The sequence below is a fragment of the Cavia porcellus genome, unplaced genomic scaffold (genome assembly GCF_034190915.1).
Source record: "Cavia porcellus strain 051 isolate PalLab524CR breed Dunkin Hartley unplaced genomic scaffold, mCavPor4.1 scaffold_21, whole genome shotgun sequence".
Lineage (NCBI taxonomy): Eukaryota > Metazoa > Chordata > Mammalia > Rodentia > Caviidae > Cavia > Cavia porcellus.
The window spans coordinates 59751930-59775047 of NW_026947504.1; the positions used below are offsets into that span (position 1 = coordinate 59751930).

Here is a 23118-nt window from a genome sequence, read left to right on the forward strand (position 1 = left end):
TCCAACCCTGCAGATCCCACGCCTGGAGGCAGCCAGGAGAAGCCACAGGAAGTAACGATCCTATCAAGATGAAAGAATGCAGCCATTCGGTCCCAAATCCCAGTTTCTGCAATTCCCCCTTTAGGAAGCCTGCAAAGATTTGTTTTCTGCAGGAAAACCTTCCCTGCTGCGCCCTGGCCTTCTCCTGTTGTTGGAAAACCGAGGGAAGGGCCTGAGTGCAGGCTGGTCCCGGGCTTGACCGCCGCGGGCCGTCATCCGACAAGGAATGCACAGCCTGAGCCCGCTGGGGAGTCAGGGGGCCGGGGACACAGAACCGTGTCGTGACTCCGTCAGCAGCCAGCTTCCTCGCTAACGAGATTTCTCCAGGCTCCCTGGACTAAGGCCAGGCTCGCGGTGCCGCCGCCAGCGCTCGGAGGCTGAGAAACTAGCCGAGCCCACCGTAGGCCGCGGATTCCCAGCCAGGCTGCAGCAGAGCTGGCGACCGAAGGGCGCGGGAGGGGAAGCCCCGCCCCTGCCGCCCCTGCCGCCTCCAAAGCCCCGCCCCCGCCGCCTCCCGTAACCCTATTGGCCAAGGTTCCTGCTACTCAGCCGAGCGCCCGCCTCGATCACGTGTCTCTCTCCTCTCGGCGTCAGGCTGCCCCGCCTCCCTTGCTGTGGCGGTCTCGGCGTGCTCGCTGCGGTTCCGCTGCCGCCTGCCACTTTGCGAGCCGCTGAGGCTTGCGTTAACCCTTTCTAGTTAGAGCCTCACCCGTGAGGCAGGCAAGGCAGGAGTTTGCCACTATTACAGGCAAGACAAACAAGTTGAATGACTGTCCTAAGAACCATGTGCTGGGATTATAAATGTGGATTTTCACAGTGGCTCCAGAGAGACTTTTTTTTAATGCTTCCTAGCATTAGTTCATTCGTATTGTTTAGCACGTATTTTCTCATCTGTGAAATGAGGGCAGCTTGCAGAGGTAGTAAAGAATTTATAGAATGCCAGAAGACCCCTGGCACTAGGGCTGGCCCATCTCATGAATGAGGTGCGTGTGGCTGCAAAAATTCCCAGGTCCTCTGACCTCGCGCTGGCACTCTGTACTCAACTAGTGATTCTCAGAAGTCCAGAGACTTCTCGGAATCTGGGAACATATGCGAGGAGTTTGGTGAGTTCTGACAAGAGGACAAACACAGCAAGATCTCTCTGGCAGTAATAAATGTTATTTCCAAGAGGGCTGCTGCAGATATGTAGTATGGTGTATTTTTTGTTAACTTTGTCAGGGACTAAGTACTTTATATGCATTAAGTCATTTCACCTTCCTAGTGACCTGTGAGATGCCTCTTGTTACAGAATTCCCATCTTGCAAAAATGAAACCGAGGCACCGAGCATTAAGTAACCTATCCAAGTTGAAATAGTGAAATATATCCAGGCAATCTAATTGTTAAAGTACACACATTAACATTTCATGACTTATTAAGGCAAAATGTACTTTATGCAAGAACTCTCTTTTATAACGATACCATTTATATGATGCTTATGACTTTTTTTTTAAAAGCCATGATAAAAGACAAAAAAGAAAAAGAGAGATGACCCAAAGTCCTGAGTTATACATAGACTACTTATAGACTGATTCTTAGAAGCCAAAGTTGTTTGCTATGCTTGGAATTCCATGTTAGTGGAATCGGTTGGACTGTCATCCCTTCAGTGGCCCCATAGGAAGAATGACAGGACTCGAGTGGAATGTAGCAGTCATCTGACCACCCACCAGATGAATGTCTCACCTCCTCGTGATAATTTTGAAGAGAAAGTGGTAATAATATCCAGTTACCTCATAATCATAATCATCATAATCAGCACAGTGACTGCAAATACTGTGTGCATCTGTTGACAAGTGTCACAGAACAAGGGAAAAGATATTGGGAGGAAGGTGGGAGCTGAGTCGGTAAATCAGGGGAGACCAAGCATTTAAACTGAAGATTAAATCATGGGAAATATGCACAATGCCTGGGTAGGGGCGGTGAAGAGAAATAATATCTACAGGAGCAAACAAATGGGTGACAGTTCTCCCTGTGGTCCAGGTTAGGGTCCCTGTTACAGTCCATTGACCTCTGCAGCTCTGGTGATCTGGAACTACACAGCACCCTTCCACCCTTCCTCTGTGTGGAACCTGCAGGTTGAGAGCAGTTCTGATTGTCACCTAAGGAAAATGCCCGAGCTGTTGGGCTACACCCTTCATTCACTTCTGCTTTCTATTTTTCCACCTTTCTGGGTCGGCCTAGGAAATATGACACACGAAGGAGGAACCGAATGGACGCTGAGTTTTGCTGAATGTTCTATGATACTTACATGTGAGTAGTAGCCACAGAAAGAGCTTTTGGGAGAAAGATCTGTGTTCTATCCCTTTTTTCTTGCCCTTTGGGTTAGTTAGTTCTTAGAGTCAGTGTGTGGTGGTGGTGGTGGGGATGAATCCCTATCTGTGGGACTGGTAAAAAGCAAAGGACAACAGATGATATCAGACAAGAAATAGTACCGAGACTTGAGTCCCAAGGGCCCTATCAGTATTCCAAGATGATATTTTGAGTTACTAAAGAACATGCAATCTCCAATAAGGTGGGAAGTCTAGAGTGATCCCTGTAGAGAAATAATTGGTCGTGAAACTTAAGGGGTGAAAGTGTGCATATAGGTGAGGAATGAAGCAATGGGCTGGAGGACAGTGGCATTTTTGCTTTGGAACTAGAGTAAAGTCTCTGGCATAGACTATCAATTAGTTCACTAGAGCTTAGTCCTGAGATGTAAGCCACATGCAACATGAGGAGGGCAGCAGAGTGAAGGGAAAAATAGTCAATAAATAGGTCATCACCCAACTCCCATCCCACAAAAGCCCTGTGTTCAACCAGTAGATATTGGTTTTTTTGTCTTTTTCGTTTTTATCGGTACCAGGGATCGAACTTACGACTGCCTACTTGCAAGGCAGGCGCTTATGCCACTGAGCTAAATCCCCAGCCCCAAACCAGTAGATATTCTTGTTATGGTAGAAATAGTAGGTGTGGTCTTGCTGGATATTCTGAGACATTTATTATTTGTGCTGAGCCTTGAGTAATGGCTATAAATGACAACCTTTTAAAGTAACACAAGAAATTATGATTTCTCCACAGCACTATAGGTATTTGTGCACCCAGCCGGGGGGATGAGAAAAAAGAGCTGGCTTTGCAGACCCTTCTGAATAGTTTCGCAGACGTAACCCAGAGAGATCCAGAATGAAATGCAAAAGCCAGTTTTCTCATTTGGAACCTGGAACACTTGAATATGGATGCATACCTTGATGTTTACCTTGTGAGTTATCAATAGCAGATTTGTTGTTAGGTCGAGCCATATGTACTGATATTTGATCATTTTTATATTCAAAAATGGCCATTTCATATGATCAAATCTATTGGGCTCCTAAGGTAAATGACTATGCTAGGAATATTTAACTTGTAGACTGGCAAGTGAGAACTAGCAGCTTAGTTTTTTAGCAGGAAACAGTCTGAACGCAAGTAATCTATTAAAAAGTCTTGCAAGATCTCCTGTTAAAAACCCTAACTTATTTACTCATTCATTGCAACAGCAGCAAAAATCATTGCATATGTCATACATACCAGCAGGTATGCTAGCCATGAAATGAAGCAATGGTCACTGCCCGAAGGAGCAACACAGAAGGGGGGTAAAGAGTGAGATGGTGCAGTGGGGAGAGACTCGGGGACAACAGCAAAGAGGGGCGGAGAAGATGACATGCGAGTGGGACCGTAGGGAAGAAAGAAGGAGAGAAGGGCAGCGGGGATGTAGCTTTACTTGAAGAAGTTTTTTTTGAGCAAATAAATCAATTTGATTTTATTTTGAATGTAGTAAAAATACAACAGAACAAGACAGAACAAAGCTAATCAAGACAATGTAGGGACACTGGTACAGAACTTCACAGCAGGATACTGGGATAGTGTAATAGTACTATAGTATATCTCATTAACTTCACAATAGTTGTCCAGTCAATTGGGTATAGTGAAATCAAACCAGTAACAGACCATTGTAAAACCAATTGAAGGACAATACTGAATAGAGCAAAACAATCATTACAAAACATAACAGTTGAAAATAACCTTTGCCTTCAAACAGAACATAGAAGGAAACCCCCCATATTTACTATATTGCATATGGTCATCCTCCCAAGAGATGCTCAGAACTCTGTCCTCAATTGCTGAAATGGGGGGATGTTTGATTCTCAGCCCGAGCGCTGGTAGGCTCACGGGAACAGCTGACTGGTTCTCCTCCCAGCTGCGCCAGGTGTGCTTACCAAGAGGGCAGGCAAACTGCTTTCTTGTGCACCCGCCTAAGTCCCAACATGGCCAGTGCTTGAAGAAGTTTTGATGTGGGAAGCCTAAACAATAATGAGCCAAATGTTGAGCATAAAAGAAAGTTTCAGACAGAACCAGGTAGAGATATCCACATGATTTAAAGAAATAATTTTATTTCTTTAATTTAATTTAATTTAATTTAATTTAATTTAATTTAATTTAAAGAAATAAATTATATTTAGTATGAATATAGGTTTAGTAAGTCTGCAGAAGGGCATTTTTCAAAGGGCTATGTTTCACAGTCAGAGACCATGTCATATTACATGTTCAGCTAGCCAGTGTTGTATTGAGAACAGTTCCTGACACATAGCAGGTGCTCAGCAGAGGTTGAATTAAATTGACGTGTGGAGGAAAAGCCTGAAATTGAAATAGACCACAAGCTTGAAAGAATCCCTTTCAAGCCAGACAGTGGTAGTCCATGCCTTTAATTCCAGCTACCTGGGTGGCTGAGACAGGAGGATGGCAAGTCGGAGTCAGACTCAGCAACTTAGTGAGACCCCATCCCCAAAACAAAGACAAAAGCCTCTTCTCCCCTACACCCACTAGTCTGAATTGATGTGGTTTCAGTATAGAAAACATGCATCTAACTCTGGAGGGATGTGGTCATGCAGTGTTTTAATCTGTGTGCCTAAGTAGATACCGAAAGTGTGTTTTGCCTGGAGGACTTCTTCAATTCTTTATTTGAATATTTATTATGCATTCCCTATAAGCCTGGTGATGCAGCATGCCTATAACACAAGGATGAATAAGACCAAGAGCCCCTGACTTCAGTTAGTAATTAAAAGTTATTATTTGTTAATTTGTTATTTGTAACATAATTAGAAAAATATTTTCTAATTATAATTAGGATAAATAAGATGAAAAACCAAATGCAGGTGCCATGCAGACACAGTGGCCCTCCACAGCCTGAGAAGGGCTGGAACGGTACCTGATACAAGCTTCTTTGGGGGAAAGTTTTGTCAGCTGGAATCATATGCAGAGGACCAAAAAGTGTTCTAAGAGAAGGAAACAGTAGATATGAGGATCTTGAGAAAGGACAACTGGTCTCACAGTGGAAATGTTAAGTATGTAACTGTGACTATAAGTTGATATCCATGGTGATGCACAGAAAATATAATCGACTTACCTCTCATTTTTATCTAGAAGATCCTACCAAATGAGAAAAAGAAAACCTACTTCCTTCATGTTTTCAACATAATATTAAATAATGGTTACATACATGACAGCGGGCCAGGAAATTGATGAGATATCCTCATGAACTCCTAGCATTCAGTCTTCTAAGGACACGGACAAGGCAGTCCGATGTCTGCCTAGCGTGTGGGGGCCCCTGTGCAGAGTGGCAGATGCAGTGCAGGGAGTGATGTGGCCACGCCGGCTGGTGAGTCTGTGAAACTCCCAGAGGAGGGTGTTTGAGGGAGGAAGAGCCGCGTTGGCAAAGGCACGGAGGCCTGAGAAGCACCATGTACTTGAAAAGTACAAATGATGACGTCCACAGGGATATTGGGCATAGGAAAGAAATGTTGGAGACAGAATCCTAAAGGGGGGCCAGGTCTGGGTAGCAAAGCATCGCACAAAACAGTTTATATTATCCTGTAGTCAACGAGGAGTCAGTGGAGAAAGCTGAGCAAGGAGCGGACGAGATCGAGGGACCGGAGCAGCCTGGGAAAGGAAATGTGGGGGAGACCGTAAGGCAGCAGCTGCAGATCAGTCACCCGGAGAAGAAGGACCGCAGAGCTGTGATCAGGACCAGAAAGAGAGTGGCACATAAAGGTGCTCAGAGAAGAGAGTCCACTGAAGGCCTCTGGGAACGCCGGGACGGGGCCAGGCACAACACGTGGAGTGGAGAGATCTCAGCTGGCCCCAAGGCCTACAGTTCAGGAAATGGGTCACACTCTAGCACAGAATCACCAACAAAGCCGACTTAGAGTAAGACCTTGGGTTTCCTGAATCAACCCACTACTAGTTCTTCTAGGATTTCACATTCCTACAGCCCAAGAGGCCCCTGTTTGGTGGTGGGGGGGATAAAAATGGGGCCCTAATACCTGCTCCCAACTGCATAGTTGAATCAATAATAGTTGCAGTGTATTAAGTCATTACCATCCATAGCCAAGTAACTCCATAAAGGCACAAGGTAGTAATTATTTTCCCATTAGCACCAGCTACACTAATTCCAACCTAGAACAATTACCATTCCTAAACTCATGGTTAGGCTATACCCGCTGCAGGCCTTGCAGGAATGGGTGAACGCATGGCATGGAGGAATGAGCACGGATAAGGCGGTGGGCAGTGAGCCTGCTGCATGCCAACCGTGTCTGTGGGCACCCACCATGCCGTGAGGTGGGATGGCTGTGGGAGAACATGGCTTTCATTGTCATTGAGCCAGCCAGTCCCCAGACAAATATTTCCTAATTCAGCTGTTCTTTCTTTGCGCCCCAGGAAGTAAGCTTTGAGTGGGAGAAAAGCTACAGCAGTAATAACACAGCAGGCAAAATCTTTTGCATTTATGTCTTTTTATTCTGTCTATTACTAGGCAACCATTCTTTGTATTCCAACCTACACAGCTTTGCACATTGTAACACCTTATCCTTTGAAGGAAAAGCTCTGGTTTGCAGTTATACTAGAGGAGATCCATTCTGTTTATTGTTGTTTAGGTCAAGCACAATGAAGGACAAGTAGTTTTGACCTCTTTCCTCATTTAGAGGCTCTCCTCTGTGCTCTCATAGCATTATGTTACAGCACGGGTCGCAGACTTCACCACAGTTGTAAACACTTGTTCCTTTCTCCTTCTGGACAGTGAGTTCTTGGAGGGCAGGTGCTGTGTCTTGTCTGTAGCCACATCCTAAGCTAGTAGTGCAGTATCTTATGACAAGGACCGTGCTCAGTAACTGTTGGATGAATGAATGAATGAGCTAGCCAATGTTTTCCTTGAAATTCAAGCATTGGTGGTTAAAGGAATGATTATTTGGTTTATTGAATAGACTTGGCCGGTCAGAATTAAGAAAGCATTTAAGATAAAAACTCTTGGTACCCACATATCCATCTGATGGAAGAGGCCTATTGTGTGTGAGTAAGTACTTGGTGCCAGCTATGAATCAAGGTAATTTTCTTCTGCTACCTAGGAAAGTCACATTTTAGAAACTAATTTAGTGGTCTGAACATCAGAATCACACTGAGCAAAATGACTCATTATTGTTCAGGTAGAAAAGAGGAGCTCTCTGTAACTAAGTTACATTCCCTAGAAGCACAGCCTGCGAATAGGATTCTTGTTCAAATGATTTATTGCGTGCATTCTTTCAGGAGAGAAGGAATGAGAGGACCTCAATAGGCAGGAAGGAATCTAGATAGAAGCTTGCTGGAGGCAAGCTGCAATCTGACCATGACGAGCTGTGGAACTGGCCCCACTTGAAGGCAAAGAGACCTACCATTTGTCTCACCATATGATTCCATCAGTGGTTGTGAGCTATGTTCTCAGACAGAAACTGTAACCTTCTAGTGAACTTATTTCAATGGAGGGAAACCTATGGAGAAGGAGGCAGCTGTGAGATATTGGCACTAAACACCCAGAGCTAGGAGATAACTACATGGCTGGTAGAAATGGTCTGAGCCTAGCATGAAAAGCATCTATAGAGCTGGATAGTGTGAAATAATGTTTGTGATAGAAATTGCTACTGTGTGATAAGCACCTGCTATGTTAAATTGTGTGTGCACACACACCTGTGTTTATTGTATATTCCTTAAAATATACCTACTGGAAAGGTAATATACTATGGCATGTGAGGAAACTCAGAAAACACTGTATTTAACGCTTAGGACATTTCCTTTCTCTTTCTACAATCAGGAGGATCCACACATTCATTGAATTCATGAATTCCACTAATTTTTCCTAGCATGGATGACACATCACCTTTTGGCTAGGCCCTGGGTACACATTACTGAAGCAGTATTCTTGGGCTGCTTAGAGTCTGCCTTCAATGAATGAGACTTTAAGCTTCAGGCAGGCTCATATCTAATAGCCCATGTGACTCAATCAAAAGTATTGTTTGAATACCTTCTGTGTACATTCAGATCCAGCAGATGCTTGATCAGGAAAAGAACCGAGTCTCTGTGTCTGTAAAACTTTTTTTTTAATTTTTCATATAAAATCATCACTGGTTTAAGCACAACTGTTCCCCATATCCTGTACAAGCCAAATACCTGTAGGCCCTTTTCCTGTGCATCGAGGAGGCTGAACGTGGCAATCTCTAAATTCTCTTCCCATGGTCACATCCTAGAATTCTTGCCCCTGACCATCCATCCAACAGCGCCCATGGCTGTGATAGTCATTTGGAGACTGTGATGGTCCAGTTTGTCTCACTTTGGCTTGTCTATAGCCAGTTACTCAAACAAATTCCAATGTAAGTGTTGCAAGATAGGTATATTTTGTGCATCACTTGACTTCAAGTGTTACTCTCCTCAATAATTTGAATGTGCTTCATTCAATCAGTGAAAAATTCAAGAAGCAAAACCAAGATTTCTCTGAGGAAGAAAAAACTCCAACCCTGGCATTCAGCTCCAGCTCCAGCTCCAGCCTGAGTTTCCAGGCTGCTCATCTGCCCTCTCCATTTCAGACTTGCCAGCCACCCCCGCAAGCACTTACGCCAATTTCTTGAAATAAATCCCTCCAGATTTTTTTCTCTATATATCTATATATTCATAACTATAGATACAGATCTTTCTTTCTGGTTCAGTTTCTTCAGGGAACCCCGAGTGACACAGGAAGCTACATGCTGTTTTCATTTTATATCTTCTAGTGTATGGAGTTATATCTTTTCTTGATTGCTAGCAGGCTGACAAAGTCTGTACTTACAACATCAATAAAACAAGGGCACCAAAACACGGGATAAGTTCATCTTCAAGTTTGGACAAGTTCAGATTTATCCAGATTTTTGCAACCAGCAAATCTGTGATATTTTACATACACTTAAGATCTGTGATTTTTTATTTTTATCGGGGCATGGGTGGCAAAGACTATAATCTCAGATAGTGTTTCTAAATTCCTAATCTAGCTCTACAGATCCCAGTAGAATGTAAGCTCCACAAGGTAAGAGGAAGTCTTGATTTCTTTGCAACTCTTTAGTACCCAGTATGACGTTCAGTACAGAAACACATTTATAAGATGTCCTGAATCAATCTATTATTTTCCTTTATTCATTCTCCAGAATTTGTTACCACTGAAAACTGGGAAATAGGTTCAGAGAAATGTATGTTTGTGTGTTTTTAAGCAAATGGATTTACAATCTCCAAAGGAAAGGCTGCTTCCTCGGGATGGCAGGAGATTTATTACCTGGAAAGAATTCTAGCAACTAGCCTTTCTATTGTTTGTATTCTTTAGTAGGTTGCTGGGACTCCAGATGACTGATGTGCATCAGGCTTTGCAAGCATTTTAAGACATTCATTTTCACAATCTCACGTAGGCAGGTTGTCCCAGCAGCAAGCATTGTTGGCAGCTGGAGGGTCTGAAAAAGACTTGCTGAGGCTCACAGTTCAGACTCTTGAACAGAACCTAGCATAGTAATCTGATGTGATATGCAAACAGCAGGTGTCCAAAAATTCTGAGTTCATACGCAAATTAACTCTGGGCCCCTGAATCACCAACCCTCTTGATGGAGAAAAGTAGGGAGAGGTCAAGGTCCTTAAACAAATCAAGATTCTCAAACTTTGCATCAGAATCTACCAACTTGCAAAGGGAAAACATAAGTAGATGGTTTAGGTCACAAAGGAAGACCTCCAAGTTGAGTCCACCTTGTGATGAAGAACTTCCATTAACCTTAGTTAACGTGGCTTCCCTCATCTTCAGCCAAGGACCCAAGAAGCTATGCAACTTGACATCTCAGAAGCAGAAAATAGAATGCAGAGCCTGAGGGACATGCATCCGTTAGAGTAAGAAGATTAAGAAAATCAAGTGAAAAATCAGCTGCGAATAGCATAGCCTAAAAAGTACCGAAGACAGAAAAAGGGAAAGATAAAAATGGAGACAACTTCATCACCTACACACCTAGAAACTTCTCTTCCAGTCCCACTAGTCCTGCCCCTCACCTTCCCTTCAGTCCGTCCTTTTCACAAGACCGGAGTGGGTCTCTTCGCAGGATCTTTCCACCTAAAGTAACATCATTCACAGCAGACTTGGAATCTTCCAGAATAAGTCTTGAGCTCTCTCTAGTCTCATCCTTTCACTATGTCTACTCTAATGTGTTCTGATCACATAGAACTATTTCACATCCTTTCAGCTGTACCATGTTCTTCCAAATGTCCTTAGCACACTCTTCCTAGTTCATCAGTATTTCTAGGCCTGGGTCAGATCTGGGTTCCAACTCCTCAGACTAAGTCCGTAAGTCCCCTAATGCTGTTCTCACCTCTCTCTAGAACCATCATATTCTCGTTATTTGTATAGTGCACTTGGACTCTATCAAACTGTGAGCTTCTTCAAACCACAAGCAATGGCTTTTCTTTTTTAAAAAACCTTAGGTATCTGTCCAGGGACTTATTATTTAGCAGGTCCTCAATAAATAGAATTGGGTAAATGAACCAATCAATTGGCTGAGACTGGTATCTCCAAGTCTGCCCTCCAGTTCTCATTCAGATATTGCTCTCATGCATTCTCCATTTGATGCCATTTGACAATCACGCTCATTGTGTGCCCAACATCACTGCCTCGTAGTCCTGTAGGTGCCCTGCATCTTGCACACGGCATCTGTGCCCTCATATTGCAGAAAGTAACCTCCTAAATTGCATAGCGTGTAGCATCAAGCAATGAATAAAATGCATCTAATAAGTACCGTTTCATTATGTTGATGAGTTAAGATAAATTTTGGCAACTCAACTCTCTGCTTTTTAAAAAAGAGAGATTATGATGCCCAGGGTCAAAGGCGGGTCTGAATTCCCAGGAAATTCACTTGTTAGAATGGCAGGACTGTACCTCCATTCACTCCTTCCTGTAGTCACTCCATCCACAGCTAGTGGGTGGCCCCCAGACACAGGAGGACTCCACCACAGGTCCCTGCTTGGGGAGGGCCTGATTAGTGACCACCCTGAAGTCAGGTGCAGCCCCGAGGCCAAGAGAGAAGTAAGAAACTTGCTGTGACATGCTTCTCAGACCTCCAAAGGCCTCACTGGGGGATGTCCACACAGGGAAGGGCCCTGCTCTTCAGAATAGAATCATTCGTGCAATTGCAGAGTAATTTAGCTCAAATCAGCATTTAGAACAAACAGTAGCAGACGACAGCTTTTCATTGTTGCTGTAGCTTCATGAGCAAAATTGTCTAAGCAATTAGAGGATAATTATTGTCTGCAATCAGGGGAGAAGTGTCAGAAGGAGGCCAGCAGAAGCAGTGACCTGGTGGATAATTTATTAGATGTTGAGTGGCTGTTTTTCTCCCTCTAGGCCTTTGTGAGAGAAGCATGCAAGTGCCACAAGTATATCCCTAGGGAGCCGCAGGGTGGCAGGAGCCCAGGATTCAGGGACACAATTGCCTTTTATTTCCTCTGACTTAGGCTTTATTAAATCTTTTGGCTCTTAAGGCATCCTGCAGCAGAAGTGGGCATGGTGCCCCACTCTGCAGAGCATTTCTGCTATCACTGCAGGGGGGAGTGTGGGGGGGGTGCAGACCTCCCACCCTGCCCCTTCAGGGCCTCAGAGCCTGTGACAGAAGCCTTGATTGACATTCCTGCTGAGTTCTTGGATGCACCAAACTTGTCTCCTGCATTCCAGGCTGAGTTTCTTCTAGTCTGTGCACCTGTGGAAGACTTGCAAGGTTAGATAAACAAGAAGTATTCATGAAAAAAATCAATTTTGTCCTCCTAGGAGAGAACAGTGAGGCTTTGAGGGTTTTGTAGGATTCCTCCTGTACATCCATCCATCACCCAGGAAAGTCCTCTTGTGCTCACTATGCTCAGGGATTCTGTCATGAGGCAGCTCACAGGAAAGAGAAGGAATACAAACAAGAAACAAAATGAGGTGCCTAGAAAGTACAGGATCACTCCCCTCTACAAACAGTCAGGAGGTATAAGGAAACCTGGAAATATACACTCCCCAGTGCCTTCCAGGAAGATGAATTAAATGAAAGCGTCTGCTACCAGTGTTTGGTCTCAGAAAAGAGATTCTAAAACCTGTAGGGACCACCAAGAGCTAGTGGTTAGCAAGGCCCCTGACTTCTCCCAAGCTCCACATACCCCCATCCTTTCCATGTGTCACAGTCATACCCAACTTTGCTGCTCTTTGACAAACCAAGCTATTTCTACTTATGCTGTCCTGGTGCTCTGTCTTCTAGGGCCTGATCTAGCTCAGAAGACCTCCTCCACACCTTCATAACTCCAGAGACCTCTGGGCGGACTGGACCCCTTCCATCACTGTTTCTACACACATCTTCCTTGCCTTTACATCTTGGAGTGTGCATGTGGTCACAGGCGAGCAATGAGATCTGTCTTGATCTCTTCTCTGCATCTCTGGTGTCTAGAACACAAACAATGAAATGTTTTGAAAAGCAATCTATTGAATGCGCTAGTATCTTCCTGTCAAAATATTCTTTCTTATATCTCTCATTTCCACTCATTCACTAATTCAATTTCAGACATTTATTGAACATTGACTGTTCAAGAATTATGATCAATTCACCTGCATAGTTTTTTTCTTAACCTTCTAAACTAGCATCTTAAAATTGCTTTTGCAGGGAGTATTTATAGTATGCTTTCAGCTGTGAGGTAAACTGGACAAAAACCATTGTATTGTATATTTACATGAGTGATTTTTATGAAAAGAAAATCCTGGGGCTGGGGATTTAGCTCAGTGGCGTAAGTACCTGCCTGGCAAGCGCAAGGTCCTGAGTTCGATCTCCAGTACTGCAAAAAAAAAAAAAAAAAGAAAGAAAGAAAGAAAAGAAAAGAAAATCTTTTTGGTCAAATATTTTCTTGGCTGAGTAAGTAGGGTCACATTCATTTTAGGGAACTGTGAAGTTTTAGAATCCAAGATCTGCCTTCTAGGGAGCTAGAACAATATTCACCAGCTCCTGATCCCACTTTGAAACAGGAATGGATGATAAATGGCATTAGTGCTTCTCCAAGAGTTCCCTTTTTCTTCTCTCTACTTGGTATCTTTTTCTCTCTTCCTGTTCCCTCTTTGTGTTGAGTCACCCTTTCCTACAAGCATACCTTTGGACATTGCTTAGCATCTGCCACTGGGCTCTAGAAGTCTTTGCTCCTCTTTTGTTCCCTGGCTGGATTAAACTCACATTCCAGAGTATAGCATGAAAAGTGGTAGGAAGGACAGAACTGGCCTAGCCTCTTATTATCCCATTCCACATCAGACCCTCTGAACTGAACCAGTAACTCAGGCCTAGGCCACAAACAAGGGAGGGCCCAGAAGGGGGGACATCATCGCTTTTTCTGGTTTAAGCAGAAAAACTAACCATATGCTCAGCTTTGTGCAGGTTCCGCAAGAGTCCTGGGAGCAGAAGCTGGGCTCCAGCTCTGGTTTCCTTCACTCTGTTACAAAGCCACCAAGCAGTAATAGAAGGGCGGTGCTTGCTTTTCTCCCAGTGCACACAGGAAAATTTCCCAGCCCAGCATCAGCTTCCCCAGCTCTGCTCAGGAAGCAGTGAATCTTGACTGATGCTGATTGATTAGAGCAGAGGAGAAAAAGAAATGGCAGCCCTAAAGGTCAAGGCAGGAGACGTGTAGCCTGCTTGGAAGAGAGCCCAGATACTCTCTGGGTAGAACACAGAACTGGGCTTCTCAGGCCTGGAGGGATCAGGAACCAATTCAAGTGGGAGGTGTCGGAAATGCAAAGTCGGCTGTATACTCACCACGTTAAAAATGTCAAAAACAAGCCAGGGAAGAATGTGAGGGAAAGCGAGCCTTCTGTTTTGTGGGAGGCAGGTTATGAAATGTTAGAAGCACACGTTTGCTCTCATGTGTCTGCTCACTGCAAGTCCAATCTGCAGCCTGCTGGAACCCAAGAGAACTGGTAAGAACACAACACGCAGGAGTCTGATCCCACTCCACAGAATTCTACCACCACCTTCCCATTTCTAGCAGACTCTCCTGCCCCTGCAGCAAGAGCAATTTGGAGAGTAAGTCAATCCAAACTTGCCTGATGCATGTGAACCCAAAGAAACCCAAAGAAACGGTTTGCTTTGCTGACGGATGACAAGGACTCACTGAGCCCACAGCTGCTCTGATGTCCATGTGGTATGTCAGACAACTTTAAGCTTGCTTCGACTTGGCATTGTTTTTAAAGACACTGAGTCCTTTTCTCTATTCTTTATCAATGCTGTCCTGCTGCAGGGCCTTCCTGGGTTTATAGGGGATGAGATGCTTCCAGTTTGAAGAACTCTCTACCATTGTTTCTGCCAGATTCACAGTCTTTTGCCCCCAAAGGGCAAAGCTAAGCCTGCCAGTTTTAGCAGGAACCTGGCTGTGTTGAGCCCACTACACAAGAGGCACTCCAGGAAGTTGGGAACTGGACCACGGTCTTAGTTTTGATTCCTGAAGAGGGAATCTGCGTGCACATTTTTCTAGAGGATATGATCCTAGGGAACATAGTATGGACTGAGGAAGCAAGACCTGAGAATGGAAAGCCAGTAAAAGGTATGTTAATGTGCAGGATATGGCTAAGAACGAATGAGGCTTGCGTCCATAAGAGACTAGATATACTGGCAAACACGCCGCAATAGTCCTACAAAAGGGCAAAAAAGGCTGTTATTTTTTTCACCAGCTCCATTCCTCATTGGCTGAGTTTCTCTAGACATCTTTAACTTCAAGCCTTCAAAGAAGGGCCTCAACAAATTTCTTGTGGCTAGAAAGAATCTCGGAGCTGAGATGTTAATGCTGGAGGGTGTGTCCATGAAGCTACAGATGCTCACCAAGAAAATCTGCACCATCCACCCACTCATCCATCCATTCATCCATCCATCCCTCATCCATCCCCCATCCATCCCTGGTGATAGCCATGGTGGTCAGAACAACTCCTCCTGCCCCAGGCGTAGGCATGCGTGTGCACAGTGCACCAACACACTCACATACTGCCCCACCTCCCTCTCATTTGCACTCCCCTTCCACAGCCTCATAAACAGTTAAGTTTCTAGAGAGCCTCATCCCTGCTGATGGCTTTGCCTTGCCATCCTAGCAGGTGGAAACAGCCCCTGCAGCCTCCCAGTGCCTGGCTACTCACTGTAAATCCAGGCCAACTCTCGGCTTCTGCCCTGCCCTTGCTCTTTGTTTAAGCCTTGCTGAAAAGCAACATAGCATAATGGAAAAAACTAGAGCGGATGTCTGGAATTTGAGGTTTCATGTCTCAAGTCCACCTGTAATTTATTTAGTTGGCTCTAAAGAAGTTAACTAAATTTTCTGGAACTTAATTTTGCTGTTAGTAAAATTAGAGTAACAACACCTGCCCTACATACTTTGAAATGAAGAAACACTCAGAGGAGCCAATTTCTAGAAACAACTTCACAAGTAAAAGATGCTCTGTGGAACCTGACCAGGATCAGCCCGGGCCTACTTGCATTGTGTTTAGGAAAGCAGGGGTCTTGTTGCTTCTTTCCTTTCATGCCAAGATAGTGCCATCATTGAGCCCTATTGATATATAGGATTCTGCCCTTGGAGCACTAAATGTCCTCTGATCCAGGTCTTTATTTGCAATAGGTCCAGGCAGACCAGGCTGCAACAGGTCACCTAGAGCCATGCAAGTATTCTGCTTAGGATGGCACATCCATCAGGATACCTTGTTGCCTAGGGTATGCCAGATCCCCCTCGCCTCTTACCTTGCTTAAACAGCAGATTTCCAAATCACTATACAAAGTAGTGGATGGAACAGTACTACCTCCTTAAAATGTTAGTGGGGGCAGCGAGGGCACCAGCAACTGTGCTTCCTATGTGTCATTAAACTCTTTGTTATATTAACAGAGAAGCAAGTGTCAACTAGATCTGACCCCTGTGGCTAAATCCAGATATGCTTGTCAGTAATTTGGGAAATGGTAAAGGATGAACATAGAGCCCAAGGGTTTAAAAAGAAAACTGCTTGTTCTGAAAAAGGACTCCAGATTTATCATACAATGACACTAGGGGTAATGCTTAAGTCCTCCTAAAGTCCACAACAATGGTAATAATACCCATTGTAACGTCCAATGGTAGTAATGCCCACTGTGGGCCCGGGCTATATATACGAGGGAGACATGCTGCAAGAGGGATGCTGCCCACTGCTACAGAGGCTCAAAAACAAAGGTCCTGATCATCCTCCAGTTGAACACAGTGAACACAAAGTGGCTCTCCGGGATAGAGAGTAGGTGGAGGAGAGGCTTGGGAAAATGCTGCACAGTTCCCAGAATAGATTCGCACATAAACCCAAAGAATACTAATGGAGAGAAGCTTCTGCGCGTCCTCCCTTTAAGCAAATACTATCCTTTGGCTGGAACAGAGTAGTTCTTGGCATTTGGAAGTCAAAGTGAGGAGGGAATCTAAACATGATGCCAGAGAAAGGAGTCCATAAGGAATCTAAAGGCAGGGCATAGTGAGAAATAACAAAGAAAAATGGTTGGGTTGTAAGAACAAAGATTAACGGTACCAGAGGAGGTGGTACTTTGGCTCTTAAAATAGAAGTCCGTGCAGGTCAGACTTAGGGGCTGGAGCAGCCAAGTGGCAGGCACATGTGTCCTTCACCTCCACTCTGAGGACTCCAGGAAAGGCACCTGCTCAGCTGCATGGTGGCACCAGCATGAATGCTGGAAGCTGAGGCTCCAGTCCTGCTGCCTCCTTCCATGAATCCTAGAAGGACAATCCATCCAAAGCAGCAATGTTCATCTTGTGATGCAAAAGCTCCTCCCTGAGAATAATTGATATGGTTTGTGTCTGGATATCCTCCCAAAGCCTCATGCCCTGATGTTAGGACTTTTGGGAAGTGGTTGGATCATGGGTGTGTGATACTGGGATTAAGGGCATGGGATAACTAGATTGGGTTAGCACAGTTCTGGATGTGGATAATGGAAGCCTAATTTTGAGTGTGGGTAGCACCGCCCCAAGGATTTGTAGTCTGAATGGTATAAAATGAAAGGGAGGCTTACTGTTTCTCCTCTGCCACACCATCCTGCCTTGGAGGCAGCCAACTATGGGCTGAAACCTCTACAAACTGGAGACAAAATAAACCTTTCCTCCTTCACTGTAGGTGTCAGGGATTTTGTCTCAGATATGAGGAAATATCTAAGAGCATAACTAACACAGAAAGTACTGGAATCTGGTGGAGCATTCTTGTTCTCTGCACCTTTAATATTGAAACTGGCCCCAGAGGACTTCAGCAAGTTTGACTAATAGGAAAACAATTCAGGAGTTTCTTTGCTGGCTGATTAGGTGCATATATGGTTGTAAAATGCAACTCTAGATTACAGGCTGAAATGGAAGTTCCTTTCAACTCTTTTCAAATCTAATCCCCTTGCCCAAGTTCCTCAATCTACTGCATTTTCTTAAATACTCAGTTCCCCTTGGAGGTGGGAACAAAGTCATCAGATGCCGTCCTTTCCAGCCAAAGGCACCACTATACGTGAATCACCAAGCAGGGACACCCACACTCGCCCAACTTCAAAATCCTTGACTCACAGAGGACTCATCTGTACCAACACTTCCCATTCACACAGCAGCTTCTCAGGTGGCCCCGAACAGTTTCACAAGCTGCTTGCTCATCCCTCCCTCATCTCACTGCTTGGAGGGAGAGGAAAAGGTGGGGCAAGGGAAGGGCAGGAAACCCTGCATTTCATATGTCCATGGAGAGCCAAGATGAATGGGCTCTTCTGGATGCTGTTTTGAAACAGAACCCTGTAAACAGGGGAGCCAAAAGCACATCCACTGTGTTTTATATACCCCACTTTCTGCCTCTCATTCCATCCTGCTTGTATATTAGATCAAACTTTTGTTTTTTACTTTGGAGTCCTCGTAACTCTCCTGTAGAGGTCTACCTGCTCCCAATTCTAATGGTCACTTTATTTCTGACACTGCATTCTTGAGCATTACCTGGTCCCTGATATTTTTCCTATTTTCAACTCTACCAACCCTTTCTTTCACCTGCCCCCAGTCCATACATTTTTGATGCCCCACATGGGATTGACGATGGTGTAAAGATCAGCGTTTGGTGCTACTTACCAATGAAGTATAAAATATCCATTTTTTCTCATTACTTTAAAAAAAACTGATCATTTATCAGCTAGATTTTGGGGCCAAACAAAAATATCTGCATGTCAAAATAAGCTGCAGTACAATGGTTCTATTAAAAAAGCTGTTTTCAAAGAATTGAGAGTCCAGATGTCACCTGCTTCTGCACCTGACTCTTGTCCTCTTCAGTATGGCCCTGCCTTCTGTTCCAGTGTATTTCAGGATGGGCTCATCGGAACAAGAATGAGCACCAGGGCTGCTTTTTATCCTGCTGTTCCAAGCAAGGACTGTGTAGGTGTCACAGATGAATCTCACACAGGAGCCAAATAGGACGCTAATGACATGGCCTTGTGTTCCATCTACCCTTGGGGCAGCCTAGTTGGCATCAGTCCTCTCTCAAGCTTCTTCCTGTACCCCTCCTCCCACAAGCTCTTGTTGGGTCAGAAATGTAACTTTTTGATGGTGCCAGACACCCAGATGATGCTGGAGAGAAGAAAGAAAAAGCAAAAGCAGATTTCTAAATTCAGCACAAGGCTGGTTTATAAAAATAAACAGCCACCGCCTAGCAACAAGCTCACAGCTCAGCTTTCCTTGGTGATGAAACCTCTGTGGCTGGAGCACAGGGTGACACAGCCTTCAGAGTGCTCCACACCCAAGCTCCTCCCATGCGTAGTACTCATCTAGGGAGCGTGGGCAGTGGCTCTTAAAGGGCCTTGCTCTTCACCCAAGGCCAACCAGGCCCACGCTCCAAAGAGCAGAAGGAAGAGCACTAGAGCTTTCTAAATTTTAGTGAGGATCCTTAAACACCAGCACGCTTTTGGCAGTTAGTAACCCATTGAAGTAGAAACAGATGCATTTCGTTGAGCTGTTCTAGGGAACCAGAATCATACCTCAAAACTATTACCTTCTATGCTGACCACTGGACGCCTAATCTAGGCACTCAGTTACTATGTGAGGGAAGATTGGGAGGCAGGTATAAATGAATGAATGAATGAATGAATGAATGAATGAATGAATACTGCAATCTTGTCCATCATCAATGCTACCCAAACTTCCCATCCTAAATGCAATGAGCACCAAATCCAAAAAGTGGCATCCTTCTCCTGATCATGGCATACGCCAAGGAGGAAAGGTCTCCTGGTTGTGTGATTAAGCGTGAGCTCACAGCTGGGTGAGGACCCACAGGTAAACAGAGGACACAAGCTCTTCCTGCCCAAGTGTGTGTGGTACGGGTGTTTCAATGAGGCAAACACAGGGCATAAGATATGCTGTTGATAATAATAGTTCGTGTTCCTGAAACTTCTCCTGTACTTTAGGTAGCAGCATTTCAATGTGAGGTGTTGATAAACAGAAACACTACAGGATAGAATGGCGTATGAACTTTTGTTCTAATTTCTGTTGAGATACAAAATGTGGAGCTCACAACATCCTTAGAAATGGAACAGGTCAAGTAAGCCAGGAATGGGCCACAGTATGGATGATTTACTCTTGTCACCAACCTCCAAGTTATGAAATAATTATGTAGGGTTCAGGGCGATCCTAGGACAGCCCTCAGAGTGCTGAACATGTAACCATTACGAACTATTAGGGTGCTAGTGAGGTTGGAGGAGGCCATGGGGCTCCACCTGGATTCCTCAGAGTGGTTACTTCCACATGTTTCCTTGTGACCAGAAAGTAGCCAAGGAAAGTATGTCAAAGTCATAAATCACTATCTCAGAGAGGGGCGCTTTGGATATAAATATTAAAAAGATCAAAGAAATTGGCTTAGACATCACTCAAAAATCTATCTTTAGGTATTATCATCTGGCCTGGCCAGAAACATAAAAATCACATTCATTTCAGTGAAAAGGTCCTTAATTAAATTCAAGTGTTCAAGAATATATTATGGGTCTATTTTGGGGATAATAATGTATAGGTTACAAAACCTCTGAACACCAGCAAAAAATGGTAAAGCTTCACATAACAGCATAGAAAAAAACAAAAACCTCGCATTGGGACATTTAGAAAGAGACCTGATTAAGGCACAGTCCTAGCAGTCAGCCCACAAATTGCAAGCTACCTGCAAATCTACAGTGATGTCTCTTTGGTGGTTCCAAGGGATGCACACACTTTCCCAAGCAAGCCAACCACATCTGCAGGTCTCTGCTCCAATCTGAAGAGGCACAGTGTGTTCCAGGGGTCCCCCCACTTTCCACCCAGTACTCCTACTTCTAACTTGGCTGCTAAGCAGTAAGATGCCACTGTTGTCTGTAGAAGCTATTGAGATTTATGGAAAAAAAAAAAAAGAATCCACAACCTTAATTACTTGGAAACTCAGTTTTCTCAGTCATAAAATGGGAACAGTAGAACCTGTGCTTTCTACCCCTCATGATTCTGTCAGGATCAAATAGGACATTATTATGTTCAAGTGCTTCTCAGTCTGAAAGCTACCAAGTGACAATGCGTTATAAGCTATAAAAACATCCAATGAGAGGTTTCCTTCTTATCTGAACTGAAAAATCTGTGTTGCAAAATTTTAAGATGCTGCCTGGTCTTTGGGAATGTGAGGCTTGTTCCATCTTATAATCCTAATTTTTGTGGGATGCCTGATCAATTCTTTGACATCACATACCAAAGGCTTCTAATATTTGTTAGATAATTAATAATCATAACAGTTCTCTCATAGAATTCCTCAGAAGAGGCTGGAGCTCTAGGACGCATGAGGAATCTTTCAGTTCCCATAGATCTCCCTTTAATTTTGCAGATGCAAGCACAGAGGCAAGAAATGTTGGGCATTTGTCAAAGGTCACTTATCAAGTGTCACTCACCTTGTCCTCGTTTCTCCTAGCGTGGCAGCATCTGTTCTCCCATGGGTTTTCTAGGGTCACAGTTCAAATTCCACCCTCTTTGGAGCTGAAACATCCATTTTCTCCTGGACACCAGAGCTCTAGGATCTCAGGCCTTTGGACTCGAGAGAGGATATCAGCCCAGCTTCTTAGCCTTTGGCATCAATTAATTAATCCACCACTTTCCCAGCCCTCCAGCTTGCAGATGGCATATTGTGGGACTTCGCAGCCTATATAACTGTATCCAATTTGCATAAAGATCTCTTTTTAGATCTATAGATCTATGTGTCAGTGATGGATCAATCAGTTCTAGGTAGATGCATAGATAGATAGGATAGGATCTGGAGAACTTGGATAACAGATTGGGAGTGCTTCCTTTCCTAACAGGCACATTTTTATACTTTTGAGTGACTATTAAGCTCAGTGTGGTTTTAGAATTTGAAGCAGGCAGGATGCTTCAATATGAAGTAGGAGGCTGGTTGAGGGCAGCGGGTATTAAAGTTCACTTCCAGGAGCAGGCACCTCTGTGGTCCTTTGCTCCTCAACTTCATAGACCACAACTTTGGAATATGCCTTCCAGATTTGAAAAATAGATATACAATTACTGAGTTTTTGTCATTGCTTTTTGTTAATTTCAATTCTCTCAGAAATGAGAGATTACATTTAGGCAAAGCATCGATGCACCTACTATATATAAGTTGTTATCAAATTGTTAGAATACGAAAAGGACTAGGATTCTTTGAGTGATAATTCTTCCACCACCATCCACCTTCCTTTGACAAATGACCTTCTTTTATCCAGGAGAAATACTGAGGTAATTTTATAAGACATCCCCTTCTTTCCCACCCCTGCACCTACTTACCCCACGAAGCCAAGCACCTCTCTCCCTCCATTTTCCTTACTCAAGTGAGGAAGTCTTCATTCCGCCTATGACAGACAACTCTGCTTGTGCTGGATCTAAGGTGATCAAGCATTCTGTCTTTCTCAGTCAGGTCTGCAGGGATTCCTGAAACACGGGACTTCTGGTGCTAAAATTAGGAATGTTCCAGGCAGTGGAGGACAAATAGGTTACCTAAGCAGCCACTATGCCCTCTCCCCAGGGATCTTTCCAAACAAATAACAAACCATGATTGAATAAATTGAAACCAAAATTTTACTACCCTGCTATGCAGGAATAGCAATCAGAAAGAGAAGTGGAATGGATAAATAAATGAAAGGTACTGATTTGTCACTAATGAAAAGACCCATGACTAATGTGAAAAACTGCAGGGGGATGGTATCCTACTATCTGATGAAGGGAAGAACAGAAAATGTACATTAAAAGTAATATAAGGGTGTATATCCCATTCATCAAAAAGAGGAAGGCTTGATGCTAAGTCAGAAAAATTCGTATAAGAAACAGAGCACAATGCTGTTTCCTGATTGTTTAATCTTTGTGGTATATTTTAAGTGCATGAACACACACACAATCTGCAATATAAGATTTAACTGAAGGGAGAAAAGAGAAGCTACTTACAGCCAGAAAAAGACCCAGCCTGAGGAGTGAACAGGTAATACTTCATTTCACACTGAACCATACAACACTACACCACTCGAAAATATTTTGACTGTGTGATTACAGTACAAGTCCAGACTTCTTAACAAACCTCAAATCTCAATCCATGTTTTCCCTAGATTTCTGATAAATCTAGCAAACCCTCTATACAACACAATACTGCAAAGTTTCTTCCCAGAGCATTTCCAAAAATAGAACTGTTG

At 43.9% G+C, this 23118-nt stretch overlaps 1 long non-coding RNA gene across 7 annotated transcripts; it reads right to left on the reverse strand.

Annotated features, from left to right (window-relative positions):
- Positions 1-6859: 6859 nt before the first annotated feature.
- LOC134471996 (uncharacterized) lies at positions 6860-22415 on the reverse strand. 7 transcript variants are annotated; one of them, XR_010041819.1, is made up of 7 exons: positions 22223-22415; positions 21343-21598; positions 16962-17161; positions 14203-14341; positions 13201-13240; positions 12706-12854; positions 6860-12138 (listed from the first exon to the last, which is right to left on the reverse strand). It is a non-coding gene; the product is annotated as an uncharacterized LOC134471996 (long non-coding RNA). The 7 variants fall into 7 exon arrangements; XR_010041817.1 differs by lacking the exon at positions 16962-17161 and having other exon boundaries at positions 14203-14344; positions 22223-22403; XR_010041820.1 differs by lacking the exon at positions 16962-17161 and having other exon boundaries at positions 14203-14344; positions 21343-21482; positions 22223-22395.
- Between the last annotated feature and the right edge of the window lie 703 nt (positions 22416-23118).